This window comes from Hyperoodon ampullatus (assembly GCF_949752795.1).
Source record: "Hyperoodon ampullatus genome assembly, chromosome: 8".
Taxonomy (NCBI): domain Eukaryota; kingdom Metazoa; phylum Chordata; class Mammalia; order Artiodactyla; family Ziphiidae; genus Hyperoodon; species Hyperoodon ampullatus.
The window spans coordinates 100,400,335-100,424,605 of record NC_136921.1 but is presented as its reverse complement, the minus strand read 5'-3'; the positions used below and the strand labels follow the sequence as shown (position 1 = coordinate 100,424,605).

The 24,271-nt window shown below is 36.6% G+C and overlaps 1 pseudogene across 1 annotated transcript in view; it reads left to right on the top strand.

The window, feature by feature from the left end:
• LOC307057543 (coiled-coil domain-containing protein 150-like) overlaps positions 1-24,271 on the top strand; it is a 148,033-nt pseudogene that overhangs the window by 20,854 nt on the left and 102,908 nt on the right. Inside the window, exons 9-13 of the transcript in view lie at positions 1,407-1,499; positions 3,652-3,759; positions 5,788-5,912; positions 6,156-6,333; positions 6,887-6,955. The product of the transcript in view is annotated as a coiled-coil domain-containing protein 150-like (transcript). The remainder of the gene's footprint in view (positions 1-1,406; positions 1,500-3,651; positions 3,760-5,787; positions 5,913-6,155; positions 6,334-6,886; positions 6,956-24,271) is intronic.

Sequence of the window (24,271 nt, the reverse complement as noted above, 5' to 3'; positions counted from 1 at the left end):
CTAAAATCTTTATGAAAAAAAGTTTCAGTGTAAATGAGTGTATATCCAGAACTGTTGTCAACTGGGTATTAGGAAATAAATCATTTCATGCAGGTTAGTATAGTTTGAAAAAAGGTGAGTTGGCAAAACTAATGAGACTTATTTGCATTTTATACCTATTGCAAATGAATTGCTGTGAAGCTTTTTTTATGAAATGTAAGAAATATTAACTATTTTTGGTGATGGTTTATCAACAACATGAATGTATGTACTTACTACCACTGAATTTAACACTTAATACTTAAATAGTTTTAAGTGAACTGTACTCTTAGAAATAGTTAAAATGAGGATAGTGCTGTACAGTAGGCCCTTGCTGGTTATCTATTTTATATAGAGTAGTGTGTATATGTTAATCCCAACCTCCGAATTTATCCTTCCCCGCCCCTTTCCCCTACAGGGGAAAATAATCTGAAAAAGAATACATATTGTTATATGTAATTATATAATAATATAATGTATATTTGTATATAATATTAACAGTATTATTATTATATATAACTGAGTCACTGTGCTGTACACCTGAAACTAACACAATATTGTAAGTCAACTATACTTCAATAAAAAAGACATTTCATTAAAAAGACTTAAAAATGGTTAAAATGATAAATTTTGTTATGTGTATTTTACCACAATAAAAAATAAAAAATAGGATAAATGTTGCTACTTTTATATCAAGACATTTCTAAATCAATCTCATGGTGTAGATGTTATATGATGTTAACTTTTCTTGAGATGCTTCTTCTGGAAAGCTAGAAAAGTGGTTCTCTCTCTGAAGGAAGAGGACTTAGACTTTGTTCTTCCCCATTTGACTAAGTACCTATTAGGTAAAACCCAGCCCAAAACTCACATCCCTATCACCTTTCCCTCATCTCAAAGAGAACATTTTTTTTTCACAGAGCAAAGGTGCTTTCTTCTGCTCCACCCTCAGGTATTCCTTGATGAAGATCTCTTCCCCTACTTATAATTTTAAAAGATCCTTGCATGTGTTTCTTTGAAATAATTAGCTCATACTACTAATAGGAAGAAATGTGTATGTAACATAAACTAAAAATATTTCATCTTAGTAGAATTTTTTTGACATAAGGATACCAGGTAAATATCAAGGTTTGTTTTTAGGCAAATTCTTTCTAATTGGAGTCCCAGTATGAGAATATTTTTAATAAATAGTTTTGATAAATAATTTATAAATTAAGAGAAGTTTGGGAGTTGGATATATGAAGATTTTAAAAAATCCTTTATAAGACACTTATCTATGTATATTAGAACTTGAATTGGTACTAGCCACAATACAGAACAGGTATTTTGATAGAGATACATGTAATAGCTCTTACATGTAGAAAAAGAGAAATTCTTTTTTTTTCCTGTAGGATATACAGTTGTCTTTCAACAAGGAACATGAAGAAAATGCATATTTGAGGTCTGAAATAATATCCCTTCGTGAAGCATCAGAAAAAGCACAGGTAAATCTTCCCGTTTCTCTAGTGTTTAGATGTTAATTTTGTTCAGTTAAAGAACCAAGAACCAAGGTTAATCCTGGTTACATGAATTCATACCATTGCCATCATCCAAAATTTTTATTTCCATAAGATTTACTTCATTTGTGAAACATCATCAAATTAACCACATTTCCCATTTCACCCTCTAAATTCCTGTGATACGTAGGTATTTGAGATATACTGCTAAACCATGCACTAGTTTAAACTTTGCCTTGTTTGCTTTCTAATTTACTCACTAAATGTATACCTTTTATTTCCCCCTATGAAACTCTAAGCAGTTCAATGCCAAGGGCTATCTTATACTTTCTTTGTATCTTCTATGGCAAAGCACAGTAGGAACCGAATAAATACTTGCTGATTTTGGAGTTATGTGCAATCATTTTACGTGGGATGGTGGCTCCCAAATTTAGCTGATGTTTTCTCTATATGCATGTATATGGAAAGGAGTCACCACATATGCAAGCAACCGAGTTATTTCTCATAGGGCCCAAAGAAATAGTATCGATCGTTTAAAAGAACTTTTTGTTAGTACAATTTGATTATTTCAATGTTAGGATCATAGTGTTGTTATGCTGTCTTTATGATAAAGAAAATACAAAATGTGATCTTTCATAAAATAATGATAACAGTAACTACTACTACTCTTACTATAAATGATAGTTAACATTTACTGAATCCATACTACAGTCATGGCACAATTCTAAGCACTTCATGTTACTAACAAATTGTAATCCTCTCAATAGGACTTCTTTAGAACTATTATTATTCCCATTTTAAAGATAAGAAAGTTGATATACAGAGAAGTTTAATAATATAGCTAGGGCTTCCCTGGTGGCACAGTGGTTAAGAATCTGCCTGCCAATGCAAGGAACAGGGTTCAAGCCCTGGTCTGGGAGGATCCCACATGCTGCAGAGCAGCTAAGCCTGTGCGCCACAACTACTGAGCCTGCTCTGTAGAGCCTGCGAGCCACAACTACTGAACCCGCGTGCCACAACTACTGAAGCCCTCGAGCCTAGAGCCCGTGCTCTGCAACAAGAGAAGCCACCGCAATGAGAGGCCCACACACTGCAATGAAGAGTAGCCCCTGCTCACCGCAACTAGAGAAAACCAGCGTGCAACAATGATGACCCAACGCAGCCAAAAATAAATTAAAAAATATATATATATATAGCTAGTAAGTGACGAAGTTGGAATTTGATCCCAGCAATCTAGCTGTAAAGAAAATTAGCTATTTCTTTTCAAGGAGCAAGAGTTCTCCTCTGTCTTACCCCCAAGTATTCCTTGATAAGTAGTTTGTGCATCTGGTTATAACTTTAAAATGCTCATGAATGTATTCCTGTCTTATGATGCTGTCCCACTTATGATGCTGTCCAGATAATCTTTATCTCTCCTTTCTTGTTACTGTTGTTTTTGAGGGATTTTTCTATTAACGCTTCAGAGTTATTTGCCCCATCCTTAAAGAGCTTATACATTAAAACATAAGATCCTTACCAAATATACTTTGCAAAAATAACTGAGAATTAAGATAAATATTTTCCTCAGGAATACAAATTTCAAAATACCAAAAGGACAAGAGAATTATAAACTAACTACATGTATGTTACAGAAAAGATTTTTGTTTTATTTTGGAAGGTTAATCTTGTGAAATGGCACAGTGATCTGTATTTTGCTTTTTTGAATACTGTAATTGGTGATGAAGGAGCTTAGATATTTTGTTATCAGCTAAACAGTTCTGAAAGCTCATCCTCCAGTTTTGAGAATGGATTTCTATAACATGGGCCATGCATCTACATTGTAAATTCCATTCTGTAGATGTCTTGCTGTAATTGACCAGCATTCAAAATTATGAAGAATGGAAGATTGGTAAACTGCCAAATCCTTCAGTTATTCCACTGTATCACCAAATTTCCCCTTTTAATTTACAGTTGTTTAGGATGATGACTCCAAATATTTGAAAGTATTTTATAATCTAATGAAATATCAATTGAGATTAGGTTAAATAAATTAAGTTCACATGTATGGTGAAATACTATGCCATTGTTAAAAATGATGATACATAAGTAAAAGGACTTATTTATTGGAGAGATCTGTGCTTTGCTGTATATGTTGTCTTAGGTTTTGAATGACCAACTGACTAGAAAGTGTTCAGAGCTGAACAGAATGCTTCAGACTGTTAGAATGGAAAATACCAGAATCATTGCTGACCACCAAGCCCTTCTGCAGGTATTCATTTTTAACACTAGTCAATTTCTGGTAGAGTCATCAGGAAGCCTCCTTGGCTAAGAGATCAGGAAATACAAATAGCCAACTGGGTACGTAAAATATTTTAGCAATTAATTTCAAGGATTTTTCTGAATTATTTTATTTTTTAATTAGTTGTTTTCTGTTTTCATCAGAGGGGTCATTTGGCCTTACACTCAGAGCTTTCTTAATGGTTTCTTCTCAAATATCATTACTTTAGGAAAAGTAATTACCTGTCCAAGTATTGGTAGAATTATGGAGAATACTTATGACTGATCCTAAAGTATTTATATTTTCCCCAAAGACCTGTGCTTTCCCATTTTGCTTATGCCATTCCCTCTGCTGAGAATGGTCTTTACTTCATTTTCAACTGTTTGAGATTGTGTTCATTCTTTAAGACTCACTTTCACCCAGAAGCTTGATCACTCCAATCAGAAAAAATCAGTTTTGTCTTTTAATTTCTACTTCTAGGACACTAAACAGGCTGTAATAATAAGGCTCTCTCTTTTTTTTCTTTTTTGAGCGTACTTACTATATACCAAGCATTGTGCTAAGGATTTTACATATATTACCTCCTTTAATCCTAGCAGTTACATAAAGGGATATTTATCATCCTCGTTTTACAGATAATAAAAATAAGATTTAGAGAAGTTAATCAACTTTCCCAAAATCACCCAGCTAGCATAGGGTGGAGCCAGATTTCAATCTAGACTTGACTCCAGACTCAGTGTTTTTAATCATTTATGTTATGTTGCTTCTCTTGTTCTGCATTCTATAGTAGTAGTTTATGTGCATGGCTCATTTCCTGTACTACATTCCTAGGACATTGTCTTACATACCTTTGTTATTACCTATAGGGCTAAGCGTGTTTTGCACATAACAGGTACTCAGTAAGTATTTTTATTCAGCAAGCATTTAGTGTTTACCTCATGCAAGTATGTTGCTAGATCTAGATAGAATTATGGCAGTGAACAAGACAAGTCCCTACTTTCATGGAACTTACAATTTAGTAGGCTGAAGAATGTGACTTATGTATGTAACACTTTCACAAACGTTTTAAAACCTTGGAATATGACACAAGTGAGATCCCATTTTACCAAGTATGAAGGTGTGAAGGTTTACCTTGCAATCACATATTGTTCAAAAAGAAGTGTTTTAAAATATGTTTACAAATATAATTATTAATATATACTATATTTACAAAAGCTTTGTAAATTGTAGGTAGAGGAAGTGTGCATAAAAATGCTGTTTTGATAATTGAAAATAGTAAGCAAGAGGAAATTGTGCAGAACAGTTATAGACGTCTGCTGTAGCAGTGTCTGAGTGCAATTTCAGATACTGTCAAAAGAATTTAAACTATGAAACATGATTGTCCCTGGAGAATGGAATTATTTGGAAGAGATGTGGGGGAGATAGAGGTGGAGCAATCATTTCACTTTATCTACGTTGATATTGTTTTACTTTTTAAAATATAGTATCATGTTGAAATTTTGAAGTACCAAAATATACTTAATATAGTATTTTTTTCATCTTTTTTGGAGTATGGTTGCTTTACAATGTTGTGTTAGCCTCCACTGCACAACAAAATGAATCAGCCGTACACATACAGATATCCCCTCCCTCTTGGACTTCCCTCCCATTTAGGTTACCACAGTGCATTAGGTAGAGTTCCCTGTGCTATACAGTATGTTCCTATCAGTTGTCTATTTTATACATGGTATCTAAAAATTTGTTCATGTTAGGAGTTTTATAAATTTTGCAGCAAGCTGGATAAATAATGCCTCTTGATTATTGGCTAGAAGAGCTATAAAATGATAGAATTGTGGTCAGGCCAGGGTAGGTACAAAGAGCAAGCTGGACATTAAGATAAATTCTCTTAAAAAGGGGTTTTATTTATATAAATTAAATTTGACCTTTGTAAGTATCAGTATCTTTGATCAGTTGTTTAGAGTGATACCCTATCAAATGACTTCTGGCATCTCAACTTTTAATATTGCTTCTAACACTCAGGAAGAACAGAAAATGATGACACAGACATTTCAAGAACAAAACTTACTGCTGGATGCAGCCCATGCCAGTATCACAAGTGAGCTTCAGACTGTTCAGAATGAGAAAACACAACTCCAAATGCATCTGTAAGTAAACTGTGGGCAACTTTTGTTTTTGCATTTGTATTTCTTATCTTTAATGAAAATGTTTAATTCTGCATTTGCTGGACCAGTCACAAAAATAAAGACTCTGCCCTAAAGGAACTAGTTTTGTTAGAACATTTTGGTAACTGCTCTCAGGCAGGAGATATGTTCTGTAAGAACATTTAGTCTTTCTGTTAAGGAAGAACTCTCGTTCAGCTTTCATATCTCCTTGTTCTCTTCCTGCAGGGACCATTTAGTCCTTGAGCGTAACCAGTCTATCCAGAAAGCACAGGATGCTGAGAAGAGGGCAGCTGTGCAAAAAGAGCTGCTAGAATCAACTATTGCAAGATTGCGAAGTGAACTGGAAGCATCGATGCAAGAGAAGACCTCTCTGCTAGAGGAGAAAGAAGGACTTCAGGGAGAGGTAGGTAGAGGCAGATTTATGTTACCTCCTGGTTGTGGTGATGATCTTGTTTTAAAATTTTCTTGTAAGTGCAAAAGACAAGAAATACAACCCAGATGCAGTTTGTCTGAGTTGCCCATGAAAGAAACCTTTGGGTGGCTAATCTGTGTCTTTTAGCATGTGAGTGCACTGTGCCAAATAGTTGCCCTTACATAGCGTGAGTGAATGTTAACCATTCACACATCCTCATGTTAGTTAAGGAGTCAGATTTAAAACTCGATTTTCCCAGTAGAAGTGGGAGAGTGCAGTGGAAACAATGTAAGGGGAAACAGCCCTGTCTTCCTAGTTAGGAAAGAACCGGCAGAGTCTGACATGCAGACGTGTCTTTCTAATTTCAGGGCTATTTGTGAAGTCTGCTCTGCCTCAGAGACTCCCCGAGTGGCCCCTTTTCTGAGAGGATGTGCTACCTCTGCAGTGTAGGTATTATTTGACATGCAGGGTGTATCTGCTATAGTAGAGCCTGTCTGCTGTTTTTAAAATGACCCATTTCTTTTTTTTCCCTTCTCTTGGGCAGGTTAATAAAACTGAGAAAGAAATAGCAGAAGAAAAATGCAACTTGGAAAAGGAATTAGCTAAAAGCAAGGTATTCCACATTTTATTTGTTGTTATGTCATTATATTTAATTCCTTCTGTATTGCTGCCTCCTGTATCAGCTTATCTGAATGAGGAGATGGGTTATTTTGTTGAATACCAAAACATGGGGGAAATAGAGAGGCCGCGAAGCTGGATGCACCTGGAGCACTCCAGTCACTTCAGCATAAGACTGCGTCTGGGGAATGTTTGCTTGTTGAGCATCTCATGTTTGCCAGTGTGTCGTCACTGCCTCGGACCCTAGTGTTCACCGAGTAGTTTAGCCACTGAGTCCCCTGAGAGTGAGCTAATGGGCCTGTGGGCTGCAAAGGGATGATTGCTGACGATGCTGGTGTTTGTTTGTTTGTTTGTTTTTAAACTAAGCTTCCTAACTTGTTAGCACTTGCCACTTTATTTGTGAGATACCCCTTTCTGGGTTCTATGAAGGTAGAATGGCCAGAGAAACAAATACAATCCTTATTCAAACAAAAAAAAATCTTTCAGACATTGCTGTTTGCATTTCAAAATTTGAACAGGGTAAAGATTATGTCTCACTATCATCTAGAGAATATATCTGGAGCATCAAGGACTCTCAGCCCATCCGCATTCAGTAAACCCAGCAACAGGTGTCAGATATAGTCATCAAGCCTTGACTGTTTCTTGGCTCAAGTAAATAGCATTCTTAGTACCATATATGTGAACTTTTAGTTTAAGAACTGGGGAGAGAAGAAAAGCTAAATTCTGAGCTGGAGCTCAAAGACAGTTCACTAAGCTGGCAGGTACCTTCTGTGGTTTAGTCACTCATATCTAGTGATTTGAAAACAGTCCACCCAAAAAATCTTTCAAATAAAGCTGACTTCCTGTGGCAAGGGCTTTGCTGGTGTCAATGTGGCCTCAAATATGTTTTTTAAAATTTGGGAATTTGGCGGATACTATTAAATTCATTAATACTTTTTGCTTTAAAATGCTAGTGAATATTTCATGGCTAAGGCAAATGCTATTTGTGATTAAAACGTGGTATTATTATTTTGCTTGTCTGATTTCATTTGTTTTAATGTAGACTAAGTGTATGTTCATGGGGCTGAAAGATACTTGCTCGTTAGAGAGGTTCTATTAAGGCAAATGACAGTGCTTCTACAGAGTTCCGTTTTTTGGTCTAACTTGATGTTTTTTACATGTGTACTCATTGTAAAGCTATGTTTTCTTAAAGTCAGGCTTATTGAGTTATAATTTAGAGTGAAATTCACCCTTTTTTTACTGTACAGTTCTGTGAGCTTTGATAAACACAATCATGTAACCACCACCACAACAATCAAAATATAGAACATTTCTATCACCCCGGAAAGTTCCCTTGTGCCTTTTAGTAGTCAGCCTCTTCCTCCATCCCCATCCCCTGGCAACCACTGCTCTGTTTTTCTATCCCTGTAGTTATACCTTTTCCAGAATATCGTATAAATTGTATCATACAATATGTAGCATTATAAGTCTGGCTTCTTTTATTTAGCATAAAGCATTTGAGATTTGAGATTCATGCATGTTACTGTATGTATCAGTAGTTTATGTTCCGTTATATCACAGTTTCTTTACCCATTTGCCAATTGAAGAACATTTGGATTGCTTCCAGATTTTGGCAGTTATGAAAAAACCTGTATAAATATTCATATGTGAACATGTATTTTTATTTCTCTTGGATACATATCAGGAATTGGACTTCTAGATCCTACAGTAAATATATGTTCAAGTGTCTTGCAAAGGATGTGTGCCATCTTGCATTCCTACCAGGAATATATGAGTTCCAGTTTCTCTACACTCTCACCAACCCTTGGCATTGTCAGTTCTTTCAGTTTCAGCCATTCTGATTGGTGTGTAGGGGTATGTCATTGTGGTGTACTTTGCTTTTCTCCAGTGACTAGTAACATTGAGTACCTTTTCATCTGCTTATTTGCCATCAACAACTTAAAGTGTCTCTTCAAATCTTTTAACCATTTTTAATTCAGTTGTTTGTTTTCTTATAATTTATATTTCAGAGCTTTAAAAATAGTGTCCTATTAATCCTCATGTAATAGTTATTACTATTTGTATATAAACAAATTTTCTATGTGCTTTACCTACTTTTCTTCTGTATTATGCCTTTTCATGCTCTTTTAAAGAGCAGAAGTTTTATATTTTGATTAAGTCCAGTTTATCAGTTCTTCAACTTTTATGGATGATAGTTTTTGTGTTGTAGCTAAGAAATTTTTGCCTAATCTAAGATTACATAGATTTTCTCCTTTGTTCTCTAGAACTTTTTTGTTCAATATGAGGTGTATGATCCACTTCAAGTTAATTTTTGTATATCATGCAAGATGTAGTCCAAGGTTCATTTATTCTTAGGTGGATCATCTGATTGTTTTAGTACCTTTTATTATTGAGATATAATTAATATACCATAAATTCACCTTCTTAAAATATACAAGTTAGTGATTTCTTAGTATATTCACAAGTTTGCACAAATACCACCACTATCTTATTCTAGAACCTTTTTTATCATCCTAAAAAGAAACCCAGTACCCATTAGGAGTCACTCCCTATTTACCCCTGCCCACCTCTGGCAACTACTGTTCTACTTTCTACCGCAGTGGATTTGTCTGTTCTGGACATGTCATGGAAATAGAATCAAATAGTATGTGGCCTTTTGGGTCTGGCTTCCTAGCATGATGATTTCAAAGTTTGTCCATTTTGTAGTGTATATAAGTACTTCGTTTCTTTTATGGCTGAATAATATTGCGTGACTATAACACACTTCATTTATCCATTCATCAGTTGATAGACATTTAAGCCGTTTGCATTTTTTGGCTATTAAGAATAATGCTATGAACATTTGTGTACAGTCCTTTTTGTGAGCATATGTTTTCAGTTCTCCAGGAGCAAAACTACTGGGTCATGTGATAACTCTGTTTATCATTTTGAGAAACTGCCAAACTGTTTCACAAGTAAGGTAGTTGCACCATTTTACAATCCCACTAGCAATGTATGAGCATTCCACTATCTACGTCCTCACCTAAACTTGTTTAAAAAAACTTAAAAAAAAATTACACCCATCCTAGTAGGTGTGAAGTATCTCATTGCGGTTCTTTTTTTTAACTGAGGTGAAATTCACATACTATAAAATCAGCCATTTAAAAGTGAACAATTCAGTGGCATTTAGTACAATATTCACAATATTGTGCAACCACCACCTCTGTCTAGTTCCAAAACATTTCAATAACCCGAAAGGAAGCTCCATACCCATTAAGCAATCACTCCTTATTCCCTCCTTCCCCCAGCCCCTGACAACCACTACTCTGCATTCTGTCTCTATGGATTTACCTATTATGGATATTTCATATGAATATAACGATACAATATTGGATCTTTTGTATGTGGCTTCTTTCACTTAGCATAATGTTTTTGAGGGTCATCCATGTTTTTGTATCAGTATGTATCAGTACTTCATTCCTTTTTATGGTTGAGTAATATTCATTTTGTGTGTGTTTGTGTGTGTGTGTGTGTGTTGAGTTGGCTAAAAAGTTCGTTTGGGTTTTTTGTAAGATTTTACAGAAAACCCAAACGAATTTCTTGGCCAACCCAATATATGTATGTGTGTGTGTATACATGCACACACACACACGTATATATATGTACACACACACATACCACAATTTCTTTATCTGTTTATCTGTTGATGGATGTTTGCATTGTATCTGCCTTTTGGCTGTTGTGATTAGTGCTGCTATAAACACTTGTATGTGTATTTGTAAGTACCTGTTTTCATATCTTTGAGATATATAGCTATGAGTGGAATTGCAGGGTCATATGGTAATTTTATGTTTAACTTTCTGAAGAACCACCAGACTGTTTTCCACAGTGCTGAACCACTTTTTCTTCCCACCAGCAGTGTACAAGGGGTCCAGTTGCTCCACATTCTCACCAACACGTTATTTATTTATTTATTTATTTATTTATTTTATTTTACTTTTGGCTGTGTTGGGTCTTTGTTGCTGCACGTGGGCTCTCTCTAGTTGCATCGAACGGGGACTACTCTTCCTTGCAGTGCGTGGGCTTCTCATTGCAGTTGCCTCCCTTGTGGTGGAGCGCAGGCTCTAGGGTTGCGGGCTTCAGTAGTTGTGGCACGTGGGATCTAGAGCGCAGGCTCAGTAGTTGTGGCACATGGGCCCAGTTGCTCCACAGCATGTGAGATCTTCCTGGACCAGGGCTCGAACCCATGTCCCCTGCATCAGCAGGCAGATTCTTTTTTTTTTTTTTACATCTTTATTGGAGTATAATTGCTTTACAATGGTGTGTTAGTTTCTGCTTTATAACAAAGTGAGTCAGTTATACATATGCATATGTTCCCATATCTATTCCCTCTTGTGTCACCCTCCCTCCCACCCTCCCTATCCCACCCCTCTAGATGGTCACAAAGCACCGAGCTGATCTCCCTGTGCTATGCGGCTGCTTCCCACTAGCTATCTATTTTGCATTTGGTAGTGTATATATGTCCATGCCACTCTCTCACTTTGTCACAGCTTCCCCCTCCCCACATCCTCAAGCCCATTCTCTAGTAGGTCTGTGTCTTTATTCCTGTCTTACCCCTAGGTTCTTCATGACATTTTTTTTTCTTAAATTCCATATATATGTGTTAGCATACAGTATTTGTCTTTCTCTTTCTGACTTACTTCACTCTGTATGACACACTCTAGGTCAATCCACCTCATTACAAATAGCTCAATTTCGTTTCTTTTTATGGCTGAGTAATATTCCATTGTATATATATGCCACTTCTTCTTTATCCATTCATCCGATGATGGACACTTAGGTTGTTTCCATCTCCTGGCTATTGCAAACAGAGCTGCAATGAACATTTTGGTACATGACTCTTTTTTTTTCCCCCAAGGTTTTCGCTTTAATGGCACCATAGATCTTTCCATGCTAAAACTTACAAAGGTCTTTCATCTACCTTCTTACTGGATTAAAAAGAATGTGCAATTTAAGGGAAAGTTATGATACATTAGTTTAAGCAGTCTAATGTAATTTTGCTAGTAATTAAGTCTAATATCTATTTCTCACTCCCAAGAAGCCTAAATATCAGAAGAATGCATTTATTCTTTTTTTTAGTTTCTGCTTTACAACAAAGTGAATCAGTCACACATATACATCTGTTCCCATATCCCTTCCCTCCTGCGTCTCCCTTCCTCCCACACTCCCTATCCCACCCCTCCAGGCGGCCACAAAGCACCGTGCTGATCTCCCTGTGCTATGCGGCTGCCTCCCGCCAGCTATCTACCTTACGTTTGGTAGTGTATATATGTCCATGACTCTCTCTCGCTTTGTCACAGCTTACCCTTCCCCCTCCCCATATCCTCAAGTCCATTCTCAAGCAGGTCTGTGTCTTTATTCCTGTTTTACCCCTAGGTTCTGCATGACAATTTTTTTTCTTAAATTCCATATATATGTGTTAGCATACAGTATTTGTCTTTCTCTTTCTGACTTACTTCACTCTGTATGACAGACTCTAGGTCTATCCACCTCATTACAAATAGCTCAATTTTGTTTCTTTTTATGGCTGAGTAATATTCCATTGTATATATGTGCCACATCTTTATTCATTCATCCGATGATGGACACTTAGGTTGTTTCCATCTCTGGGCTACTGTGAATAGAGCTGCAATGAACATTTTGGTACATGTCTCTTTTTGAATTATGGTTTTCTCAGGGTATATGCCCAGTAGTGGGATTGCTGGGTCATATGGTAGTTTTATTTTTAGTTTTTTAAGGAACCTCCATACCGTTCTCCATAGTGGCTGTACCAATTCACATTCCCACCAGCAGTGCAAGAGTGTTCCCTTTTCTCCACACCCTCTCCAGCATTTATTGTTTCTAGATTTTTTGATGATGGCCATTCTGACTGGTGTGAGATGATATCTCATTGTAGTTTTGATTTGCATTTCTCTAATGATTAATGATGTTGAGAATTCTTTCATGTGTTTGTTGGCAGTCTGTATATCTTCTTTGGAGAAATGTCTGTTTAGATCTTCTGCCCATTTTTGGATTGGGTTGTTTGTTTTTTTGATATTGAGCTGCATGAGCTGCTTATAAATTTTGGAGATTAATCCTTTGTCAGTTGCTTCATTTGCAAATATTTTCTCCCATTCTGAGGGTTGTCTTTTGGTCTTGTTTATGGTTTCCTTTGCTGTGCAAAAGCTTTGCAGTTTCATTAGGTCCCATTTGTTTATTTTTGTTTTTATTTCCATTTCTCTAGGAGGTGGGTCAAAAAGGATCATGCTGTGATTTATGTCATAGAGTGTTCTGCCTTTGTTTTCCTCTAAGAGTTTGATAGTTTCTAGCCTTACATTTAGGTCTTTAATCCATTTTGAACTTATTTTTATGTATGGTGTTAGGGAGTGATCTAATCTGATACTTTTACATGTACCTGTCCAGTTTTCCCAGCACCACTTATTGAAGAGGCACTCCTTTCTCCATTGTACATTCCTGCCTCCTTTATCAAAGATAAGGTGACCATATGTGCCTGGGTTTATCTCTGGGCTTTCTATCCTGTTCCATTGATTTATCTGTCTGTTTTTGTGCCAGTACCATACTGTCTTGATTACTGTAGCTTTATAGTATAGTCTGAAGTCAGGGAGCCTGATTCCTCCAGCTCCGTTTTTCGTTCTCATGATTGCTTTGGCTATTCGAGGTCTTTTGTGTTTCCATACAAATTGTGAAATTTTTTGTTCTAGTTCTGTGAAAAATGCCAGTGTTAGTTTGATAGGGATTGCATTGAATCTGTAGATTGCTTTGGGTAGTAGAGTCATTTTCACAATGTTGATTCTTCCAATCCAAGAACATGGTATATCTCTCCATCTATTTGTATCATCTTTAATTTCTTTCAACAGTGTCTTATAATTGTCTGCATATAGGTCTTTTGTCTCCTTAGGTAGGTTTATTCCTAGATATTTTATTCTTTGTGTTGCAATGGTAAATGGGAGTATTTTCTTGATTTCACTTTCAGATTTTTCATCATTAGTGTATAGGAATGCCACAGATATCTGTGCATTAATTTTGTATCCTGCTCCTTTACTGAATTCATTGATTAGCCCTAGTAGTTTTCTGGTAGCATCTTTAGGATTCTCTGTGTATAGCATCATGTCATCTGCCAACAGTGACAGCTATACTTCTTCTTTTCCGATATGCATAACTTTTATTTCCTTTTCTTCTCTGATTGCTGTGGCTAAAACTTCCAAAACTATGTTGAATAAGAGTGGTGAGGGTGGGCAACCTTGTCTTGTTCCTTATCTTAGTGGAAATGCTTTCAGTTTTTCACCATTGAGGACGATGTTGGCTGTGGGTTTGTCGTATATAGCCTTTATTATGTTGAGGAAAGTTCCCTCTGTGCCTACTTTCTGGAGGGTTTTTATCATAAATGGGTGTTGAATTTTGACAAAAGCTTTCTCTGCATCTATTGAGATGACCATATGGTTTTTCTCCTTCAGTTTGTTAATATGGTGTATTACATTGATTGATTTGTGTATATTGAAGAATCCTTGCATTCCTGGAATAAACCCCACTTGATCATGGTGTATGATCCCCTTAATATGCTGTTGGATTCTGTTTGCTAGTATTTTGTTGAGGATTTTTGCATCTATGTTCACCAGTGATATTGGCCTGTAGTTTTCCTTCTTTGTGACATGCTTGTCTGCTTTTGGTATCAGGGTGATGGTGGCCACGTAGAATGAGCTTGGAAGTGTTCCTCCCTCTGCTATATTTTGGAAGAGTTTGAGAAGGATAGGTGTTAGCTCTTCTCTAAATGTTTGATAGAATTCGCCTGTGAAGACATCTGGTCCTGGGCTTTTGTTTGTTGGAAAATTTTTAATCACAGTTTCAATTTCAGTGCTTGTGATTGGTCTGTTCATATTTTCTGTTTCTTCCTGATTTCATCTTGGCAGGTTGTGCATTTCTAATAATTTGTCCATTTCTTCCAGGTTGTCCATTTTATTGGCACAGAGTTGCTTGTAGTAATCTCTCATGATCTTTTGTATTTCTGCAGTGTCAGTTGTTACTTCTCCTTTTTCATTTCTAATTCTATTGATTTGAGTCTTCTCCCTTTTTTTCTTGATGAGTCTGGCTAATGGTTTATCAATTTTATTTATCTTCTCAAAGAACCAGCTTTTAGTTTTGTTGATCTTTGCTATCGTTTCCTTCATTTCTTTTTCATTTATTTCTGATCTGATCTTTATGATTTATTTCCTTCTGCTAACCTTTGGGTTTTTTTGTTCTTCTTTCTCTAATTGCTTTAGGTGCAAGGTTAGGTTGTTTATTCAAGATGTTTCCTGTTTCTTAAGGTAGGATTGTATTGCTATAAACTTTCCTCTTAGAAAAGCTTTTGCAGCATCCCATAGGTTTTGGGTCATTGTGTTTTCATTGTCATTTGTTTCTAGGTATTCTTTAATTTGCTCTTTGATTTCTTCAGTGATCACTTCGTTATTAAGTAGTGTATTGTTTACACTCCATGTGGTTGTATTTTTTACAGATCTTTTCCTGTAATTGATATCTAGTCTCGTAGCATTGTGGTTGGAAAAGATACTTGATACAATTTCAATTTTTAAAATTTACCAAGGCTTGATTTGTGACCCAAGGTATGATCTATCCTGGAGAGTGTTCCATGAGCACTTGAGAAACATGTGTATTCTGTTTTTTTGGGATGGAATGTCCTATAAATATCAATTAAGTCCATCTTGTTTAATGTATCATTTAACGCTTGTGTTTCCTTGTTTACTTTCATTTTGGATGATCTGTCCATTGGTGAAAGTGGGGTGTTAAAGTTCCCTACTATGATTGTGTTACTGTTGATTTCCCCTTTTATGGCTGTTACTATTTGCCTTATGTATTGAGGTGCTCCTATGTTGCGTGCATAAATATTTACAATTGTTATATCTTCTTCTTGGATCAATCCCTTGATCATTATGTCATGTCCTTCCTTGTCTCTTGTAATAGTCTTTATTTTAAAGTCTATTTTGTCTGATATGAGAATTGCTACTCCAGCTTTCTTTTGATTTCCATTTGCCTGGAATATCTTTTTCCATCCCTCACTATCAGTCTGTATGTGTCTCTAGGTCTGAAGTGGGTCTCTTGTAGACAGCATATATATGGGTCTTGTTTTTGTATCCATTCAGCCAGTCTGTTTCTTTTGGTGGGAGCATTTAATCCATTTACGTTTAAGGTAATTATCCATATGTATGTTTCTATTCCCATTTTCTTAATTGTTTTGGGCTTGTTATTGTAGGTCTTTTCCTTCTCTTGTGTTTCTTGCCTAGAAAAGTTCCTTTAGCTTTTGCTGTAAAGCTGGTTTGGTGGTGCAGAACTCTCTCAGCTTTTGACTGTCTGTAAAGGTTTTACTTTCTCCATCAAATCTGAATGAGATCCTTGCTGGGTAGAGTAATCTTGGTTGTAGGTTTTTCTCCTTCATCACTTTAAATATGTCCTGCCAGTCCCTTCTGGCTTGCAGAGTTTCTGCTGAAAGATCAGCTGTTAACCTTATGGGGATTCCCTTGTGTGTTATTTGTTGTTTTTCTCTTGCTGCTTTTAATATGTATTCTTTGTATTTAATTTTTGACAGTTCGATTAATATGTGTCTTTGTGTGTTTCTCCTTGGATAGCAGGCAGATTCTTAACCACTGCACCATCAGGGAAGCACCTATTTTTTTGTTTTTTGATAATAGCCATCCTAGTAAATGTGAAAGTGGTACCTCATTTTGGTTTTGATTTGCATTTCCTTAATGGCTAATAATGTTGAGCATCTTATTATGTGTTTATTGGCCATTTGTATATCTTCTTTGGAGAGCTGTTCACTCAGATCCTTTACCAATTTTTAAGGTGGGTTATTTAATGTCTTTTAATTGTTGAGTTGTAAGAGTTCTTTATATATTTTGGATGGTAGACTCTTATCAGATATGTGACTTGCAGATATTTTTCTCCCATTCTGTGGGTTCTGTTTAAATTTTTATATTTTTATAAAGTCCAGTTTATCAATTTTTTCTTTAGTTGCCTGTCCTTTAAACGTCACATCTGAGAAACTGTTGCCTGATCCAAGGTCACAAAGATTTACACCTTTTTGTTTTGTTTTGTTTTTATATCGGAGTATAGTTGATCAACAATGTTGTGTTAGTTTCAGGTGTACAGCCAAGTGATTAAGTTATACATGTACCTATTCTTTTTCAATTTAGGTTATTACAGAATATTGAACAGTTTCCTGTGCTATACAGTAGGTCCTTGTTGGTTATCTGTTTTAAATATAGCAGTGTGTACATGTCAGTCCCAAACTCCCAATCCCTCCCCTCCCCCACCCTTCCCCCTGTAACCATAAGATCATTCTCTAAGTCTGTGAGTCTGTTTCTGTTTTGTAAATAAGTGCATTTGTATCTTTTTATTTTACATTCCACATGTAAGTGATATCATGATATTTGTCTTTCTCTGTCTGACTTACTTCACTTAGTATAATAATCTCCAACTCCATCCATGTTGCTGAAAATAGGATTATTTCATTCTTTTCAATGGCTGAGTAATATTCCATTATATTTATGTACCTCATCTTCTTTATCCACTCCTCTGTCAATGGACATTTAGGTTGCTTCCATGTCTTGGCTCTTGTAAACAGCGCTGCAGTGAACATTGGGGTGCATGTATCCTGTGAAACCATGTTTTTTTTGCAGATATGTGCCCAAGAGTGGGATTCCTAGATCATATAGTAGTTCTAATTTTAGTTTTTTAAGGAACCTCCGTATTGTTCTCCACAGTGGCTGCACCAACTTACATTACCACCAGCAGTGTAGGAGGGTTCCCTTTCCTCCACACCCTCTTTAGCATTTATTTTTTGTAGACTTTTTGTTAATGGCCGTTCTGACTGGTGTGAGGGGATATCTCATTGTAGTTTTGAGTTGCATTTCTCTAATAATTAACAGTGTTGAGCATCTTTTCGTGTACCTCTTGGCCATCTGTATGTCTTCTTTGGAGGAATGTCTATTTAGGTCTTCTGCCCAGTTTTTGATTGGGTCGTTTTTTTGGTATTGAGCCGCATGAGCTGTTGGTATGTTTTGAAGACTAATCCCTTGTCGGTTGCATCGTTTACAAATATTTTCTCCCATTCTGTGGGTTGTCTTCATTTTGTTTATGGTTTCTTTTGCTGTTCAAAAGCTTTTGAGTTTAATTTGGTCCCATTTGTTTATTTTTGTTTTTATTTTCATTACTCTAGAAGGTGGGTCAAAAAAGATCTTGCTGTGGTTTATGTCAAAGAGGTTTTTCCTATGTTTTCCTCTAAGAGTTTTATAGTGTCCAGTAATACATTTAGGTCTTTAATCCATTTTGAGTTTATTTTTCTGTATGGTGTTAGGGAGTGTTCTGATTTCATTCTTTTACATGTAGCTCTCCAGTTTTCCCAGCACCACTTATTGAAGAGGCTATCTTTCCTCCATTGTATAGTCTTACCTCCTTTATTGTAGATTAATTGATGATAGGTGGGTGGTTTATTTCTGGGCTTTCTATCCTGTTCCATTGAATTATATTTCTGTTTTTGTGCCAGTATGATACTACTGTTTTGATTACTGTAGCTTTGTAGTATGGTCTGAACTCAGGGAGCCTGATTCCTCCAGCTTCGTTTTTCTTTCTCAAGAGTGCTTTGGCTATTCAGGGTCTTTTGTGTCTCCATACAGATTTTAAGATTTTTTGTTCTAGTTCTGTGAAAAATGCCATTGGTAATTTGGTAGGGATTTCATCGAATCTGTAGATTGTCTTGGGTAGTATAGTCATTTTGACAATATTGCTTCTTCCAGTCCAAGAACATGGTATATCTTTCCATCTGTGTCATCTTTGATTTCTTTCATCAGCATCTTACAGTTTTCAGAATAATGGTCTTTTGCCTCCTTAGGTAAGTTTATTCCTAGGTGTTTTATTCTTTTTAATATGATGGTAACTGTGATTGTTTCCCTAATTTCTCCTTCTGATCTCTCATTGTTAGTGTATAGAAATGCAACAGATTTCTGTGTATTAATTTTGTATCCTGAAACTTGACTGAATTCATTGATGAGCTCTAGTAGTTTTCTGGTAGCATCTTTAGGATTTTCTATGTATAGTATCTGCAAACACCTGCAAACAGTGACAGTTTTACTTCTTCTTTTCCAGTTTTGATTCCTTTATTTCTTTTTCTTCTCTGATTACTGTGACTAGGACTTCCAAAACTGTGTTGAATGAAAGTGGTGAGAGTGGACATCCTTGTCTTGTTCCTGATGTTAGGGGAGGTGTTTTCAGCTATTCACAGTTGAGTATGACGTTAGCTGTAGGTTTGTCATATACAGTCTTTATTATGTTGAGGTAGGTTCTCTCTAGGCCCACTTTCTGTAGAGTTTTTATCATAAATGGGTGTTGAATTTTGTCAAAAGCTTTTTCTGCATCTATTGAGAGGATCATATGGTTTTTATTCTTCAATTTGTTGATGTGGTGTATCACACTGATTAATTTGTAGAGACTGAAAAATCCTTGCATCCCTGGGATAAATTCCACTTGATCGTAGTGTATGATCCTTTTAATGTATTGTTGGATTTGGTTTGCTAGTATTTTGTTGAGGATGTTTGCACCTGTGTTCATCAGTGATATTGGCCTATAAGTTTCCTTTTTTGTGGTATCTTTGTCTGGTTTTGGTATCAGGGTGATGGTGGCCTCATAGAATGAGTTTGCAAGTCTTCCCTCCTCTGCAGTGTTTTGGAATAGTTTCAGAAGGATAAGTGTTAACACTTCTCTCAATGTTTGATAGAAGTCGCCTGTGAAGCCATCTGGTCCTGGACTTTTGTTTGTTGGGAGTTTTTAAAGCACAGTTTTAATTTCAGGGCTTGTGGTTGGTCTGTTCATATTTTCTCTTTCTTTCTGGTTCAGTCTTGGGAGATTATATTTTTCTAAGAACTTGTCCATTTCTTCTAGGTTGTCTGTTTTATTGGCATATAGTTGCTTTTAGCAGTCTCTTATGATCCTTTGTATTTCTATGGTGATTGTTGTAACTTCTCCTTTGCCATATCTAAGTTTACTGATTTGAGTCCTCTCCCTCTTTTTCTCGATGAGTCTGGCTAAAGGTTTATCAATTTTGTTTATCTTCTCAAAGAACCAGCTTTTCGTTTCATTGATCTTTTCTGTTGTTTTCTTTGTCTCGATTTCATTTCTTTCCACTCTGATCTTTATAATTTGTTCCCTTCTACTAACTTTGGGTTTTGTTTGTTCTTCTTTCTCTAGTTGCTTTAGGTGTAAGGTTAGGTTGTTTATATGTGATTTTTCTTGTTTCCTAAGGTAAGATTTTATTGCTAGAAACTTCCCTGTTAGAACTGCTTTTGCTGCATCCCATAGATTTTGGATCATTGTGGTTTGGTTTTCATTTGTCTGTTAGTATTGTTTTATTTCCTCTTTGATTTCTTCAGTGATCCATCGGTTGTTTAGTAACATATTGTTTAGCCTCCACATGTTTGTGTTTTTTACAGTTTTTTTCTTGTAGTTTATTTCTAATCTCATAGCATTGTGGTTGGAAAAGATGCTTGATATGATTTCAGTTTCCTTAAAGTTACCAAGACTCGCTTTGTGATCAGTCCTGGAGAATGTTCCATGTGCACTTCAGAAGACTGTTTACTCTGCTGCTTTTGAATGAAATGCTCTATAAATATCAGTTAGGTCCATCTGGTCTAATGTGTCATTTAAGGCCTTTGTTTCCTTATTGATTTTCTTTCTGGATGATCTGTTCTTGGATGAAAGTGGGGTGTTAAAGTCCCCCACTATTATTGTATTACTGTCAATTTCTCCTTTTATGGCTGTTAGTATTTGCCTTATATATTGGAGTGCTCCTATGTTGGGTACATATACGTTTTCGATTGTTATAGCTTCTTCTTAGATCGATCTCTTGATCATTATGTAGTGGCCTTCTTTATCTCTTGTAACAGTCTTTATTTTAAAGTCTATTTTGTCTGATATGAGTATGGCTACTTCAGCTTTCTTTTGATTTCTATTTGCATGGAATGTCTTTTTCCATCCTCTCAATTTCAGTCTGTATGTGTCCCTAGATCTGAGGTGGGTCTCTTATAGACAACATATATACGGATCTTGTTTTTGTATCCATTCAGCCAGTCTTGTGTCTTTTGGTTGGAGCATTTAATCCATTTACATTTAAGGTAATTATCAATATGTGTGTTCCTCTTGCCATTTTCGTAATTGTTTTGGATTTGGGTTTTTTTGTGGGTTTTTTTGGCTGCATCCCTTGTTTTGGGACATGGCAGTGAAAGTGCCAAGTCCTAACCACTGGACCACCAGGGAATTCCCTGGATTTGTTTTTGTAGGTCTTTCTTCTTTCCTTCCTCTTTTGTTCTCTTATCTTGTGCTTTGATGACCAACTTTAATGTTGTGTTTCAATTCCTTTTTCTTTTTTGTGTGTATCTATTGCAGATTTTCGGTTTATGGTTCCCATGAGCTTTTGATACAGCAGTCTGTATATAAAGAAGATTGCTTTAAGTTTCTAGTCTTTTAATTTCAAATGCAATTCCAATATCCTGCATTTGTGCTCTCCTCTTCTCACAGTTACTGGTTTTGATATCATATTTGTGTGCAGATGATTTCCTACATTAACTGTATGTTTACCTTTACTGCTGAGCTTTCCATTCATAATTTTCTTGTTTCTAGTTGTGGCCTTTTCTTTTCCACCTAGAGAAGTTCCTTTAGTGTTTGTTGTAAAGGTGGTCTGGTGGTGCTGAATTCTCTTGGCTTTTGCTTGTCTATAAAGCTTTTGATTTCTCCTTGAAATCTGAAAGAGAGCCTTGGTGGGTAGAGTATTCCTGGTTTTAGGTTCTTGCCTTTAATCACTTTAAATATATCTTGCCACTCCCTTCTGGCCTGCAGAGTTTCTGCTGAGAAATCACTTGATAGCCTTATGGGAATTCCTTTGTATGTTACTTGTTGCTTTTCCCTTGTTGCTTTTAATATCTTTTCTTTGTCTTTCATTTTTGTCAGTTTGATTAGTGTGTGTCCTGGCATATTCCTCCTTGGGTTCATCCTACCTGGGAGTCTCTCTGCTTCCTGGACTTGGGTTACTGTTTCCTTTTCCATGTTAGGGAAGTTTTCAGCTATTATCTCTTCAAATATTTTCAAAGGTTCTTTCTCTCTCTATTCTTCTTCTGGGAGGCCTATAATGTGAATGTTGGTGCATTTAATGTTGTCCCGAAGTCTCTTAGACTGTCTTCATTTCTTTTCATTCTTTTTTCTTTATACTGCTCCATAGCAGTGATTTCCACCATTCTGTCTTCCACCTCATTTATCCATTCTTCTGCCTCAGTTATTCTGCTATTGATTCCTTCTAGTGTATTTTTCATTTCAGTTATTGTATTGTACATCTCTGTTTGTTTGGGCTTTAGTTCCTCTATGTCTTTTTTAAACATTTCTTGTATCTTCTCAGTGTGTGCCTCCATTCTTTTCCTGAGATCGTGGAACATCTTCAATATCATTACTCTGAATTCTTTTTCCAGTAGGTGGCCTATCTCCACTTCACTTAGTTGTTCTTCTGGTGTTTTATCTTTTTCTTTCACCTGGGACATATTCCTTTGCCGTCTCATTTTGTCTTAACTTTCTGTGATTGCGGTTTCCATTCCGCAAGCTGCAGGATTGTAGTTCTTCTTGCTTCTGCTGTCTGCCCTGTGGTGGCTGAGGCTGTCTAAGAGGCTTGTGCAGGCTTCCTGGTTCCTGCCCACTGGTGGGTAGAGCTGGTTCTTGTCCCTCTGGGCAGGGCCATGCTCAGGAAGACTTTAAGCAGCCTGTCTGCTGATGGGTATGACTGTATTCCCGCCCTGTTGGTTGTTTGGCCTGAGGCGTCCCAGCACTGGAGCCTACAGGCTGTTGGGTGGGGCTAGGTCATTGGGAGGAAATGGCAGCGTCCAGGAGTGCTCATGCTAATGATTACACACCACAACTACTGCTACCAGTGTCTTTGTACCTGCAGTGAGCCATAGCACCTCCCCTGCCTCTCCAGGAGACCCTCCAATACTAGCAGGTAGGTCTGGCCCAGTCTCTTATGAGGTCACTGCTTTTTTTCCCTGGGTCCTGGTGCACATGAGACCTTGCCTGTGCCCTCCAAGAGTGGAGTTTCTGTTTCCCCATTCCTGTGGAATTCCTGCGATCAAACCCCGCTGGCCTTCAAAACCAGATTATCTGGGGGCTCTTCCTCCTCTTACCAGGTCCCCACGCTGGGAAGGCCGACATGGGGCTCTGAACTTTCAGTCCTGTGGGAGACCTTTTCAGGTATAATTACTTTCTAGTTTGTGGGTCGCCCACCCAGTGGGTATGGGATTTGATTTTATTGCAGTTGTGCCCCTCCTACCATCTCGTTGTGGCTTTCTCTTTGTCTTTGGATGAAGGGTGTCTCTTTAGGTAGGTTCTAGTGTTTTATTTTCTATGGTTGTTCAGCAGTTAGTTGTGATTTTGGTGCTTTTGTATGAAGGAGTGAGCTCATGTCCTTCTACTCCCCCATCTTGCAACTGTCATCCTGCACCCATTTTTTATTCTAACAATTTTATAGTTTTACAGATTACATTTTGGTCTTTGATCCATTTTGTGTTAAATTTTATATATGGTATGAGGTAGAGGTTTAACTTCATTATTTTGCCTGTGGATATCCAGTTATCCCAGGACGATTTGTTGGAAGACTGTTCTTTCTATTGAATGATGTTGGCTCCCTTGTCAAAATCTAGTTAACCATAGATGCATGGGCTTATTTCTGGACTCTCAATTCCATTGCATTGATATATATGACTGTACGTATGCCAGTACCACATGGTCTTGATTACTGTAGCTTTGTAATAAGTTTTAAAATTGAGATGTGTGAGCCCTCCAACTTTATTTTTTTTGAGATTGTTCTGGCTATTCTGGATCCTTGCATGTCTATATGAATTTCAGGATCAGATTTTCCATTTCTGCAAAAAAAGAGGAGCTGGAATTTTGATAGGGTTTGTATGATCCTGTAGATCAATTTGGAGAGTATTGCAATCTTAACAATAGAGTATATATTTTCTCTATATAAGGTTGTGCCATCTGCAAATGGAGATAGTTTTATTTTTTCCTTTCCAATTTGTTGCTGTTTGTTTCTTTTTCTTGTGTAATTGCTTTGGCTAGAACCTCCAGCCATGAGAGGTTGAATAGAAGTGATGAGAGCAGACATCCTTGTTTTGTTCCTGAGTTTAGAGGGTTAGCTTTCAGTTTGGCACCATTAAGTATGATGTTAGCTGTGTCCGAAATGCCCATGATC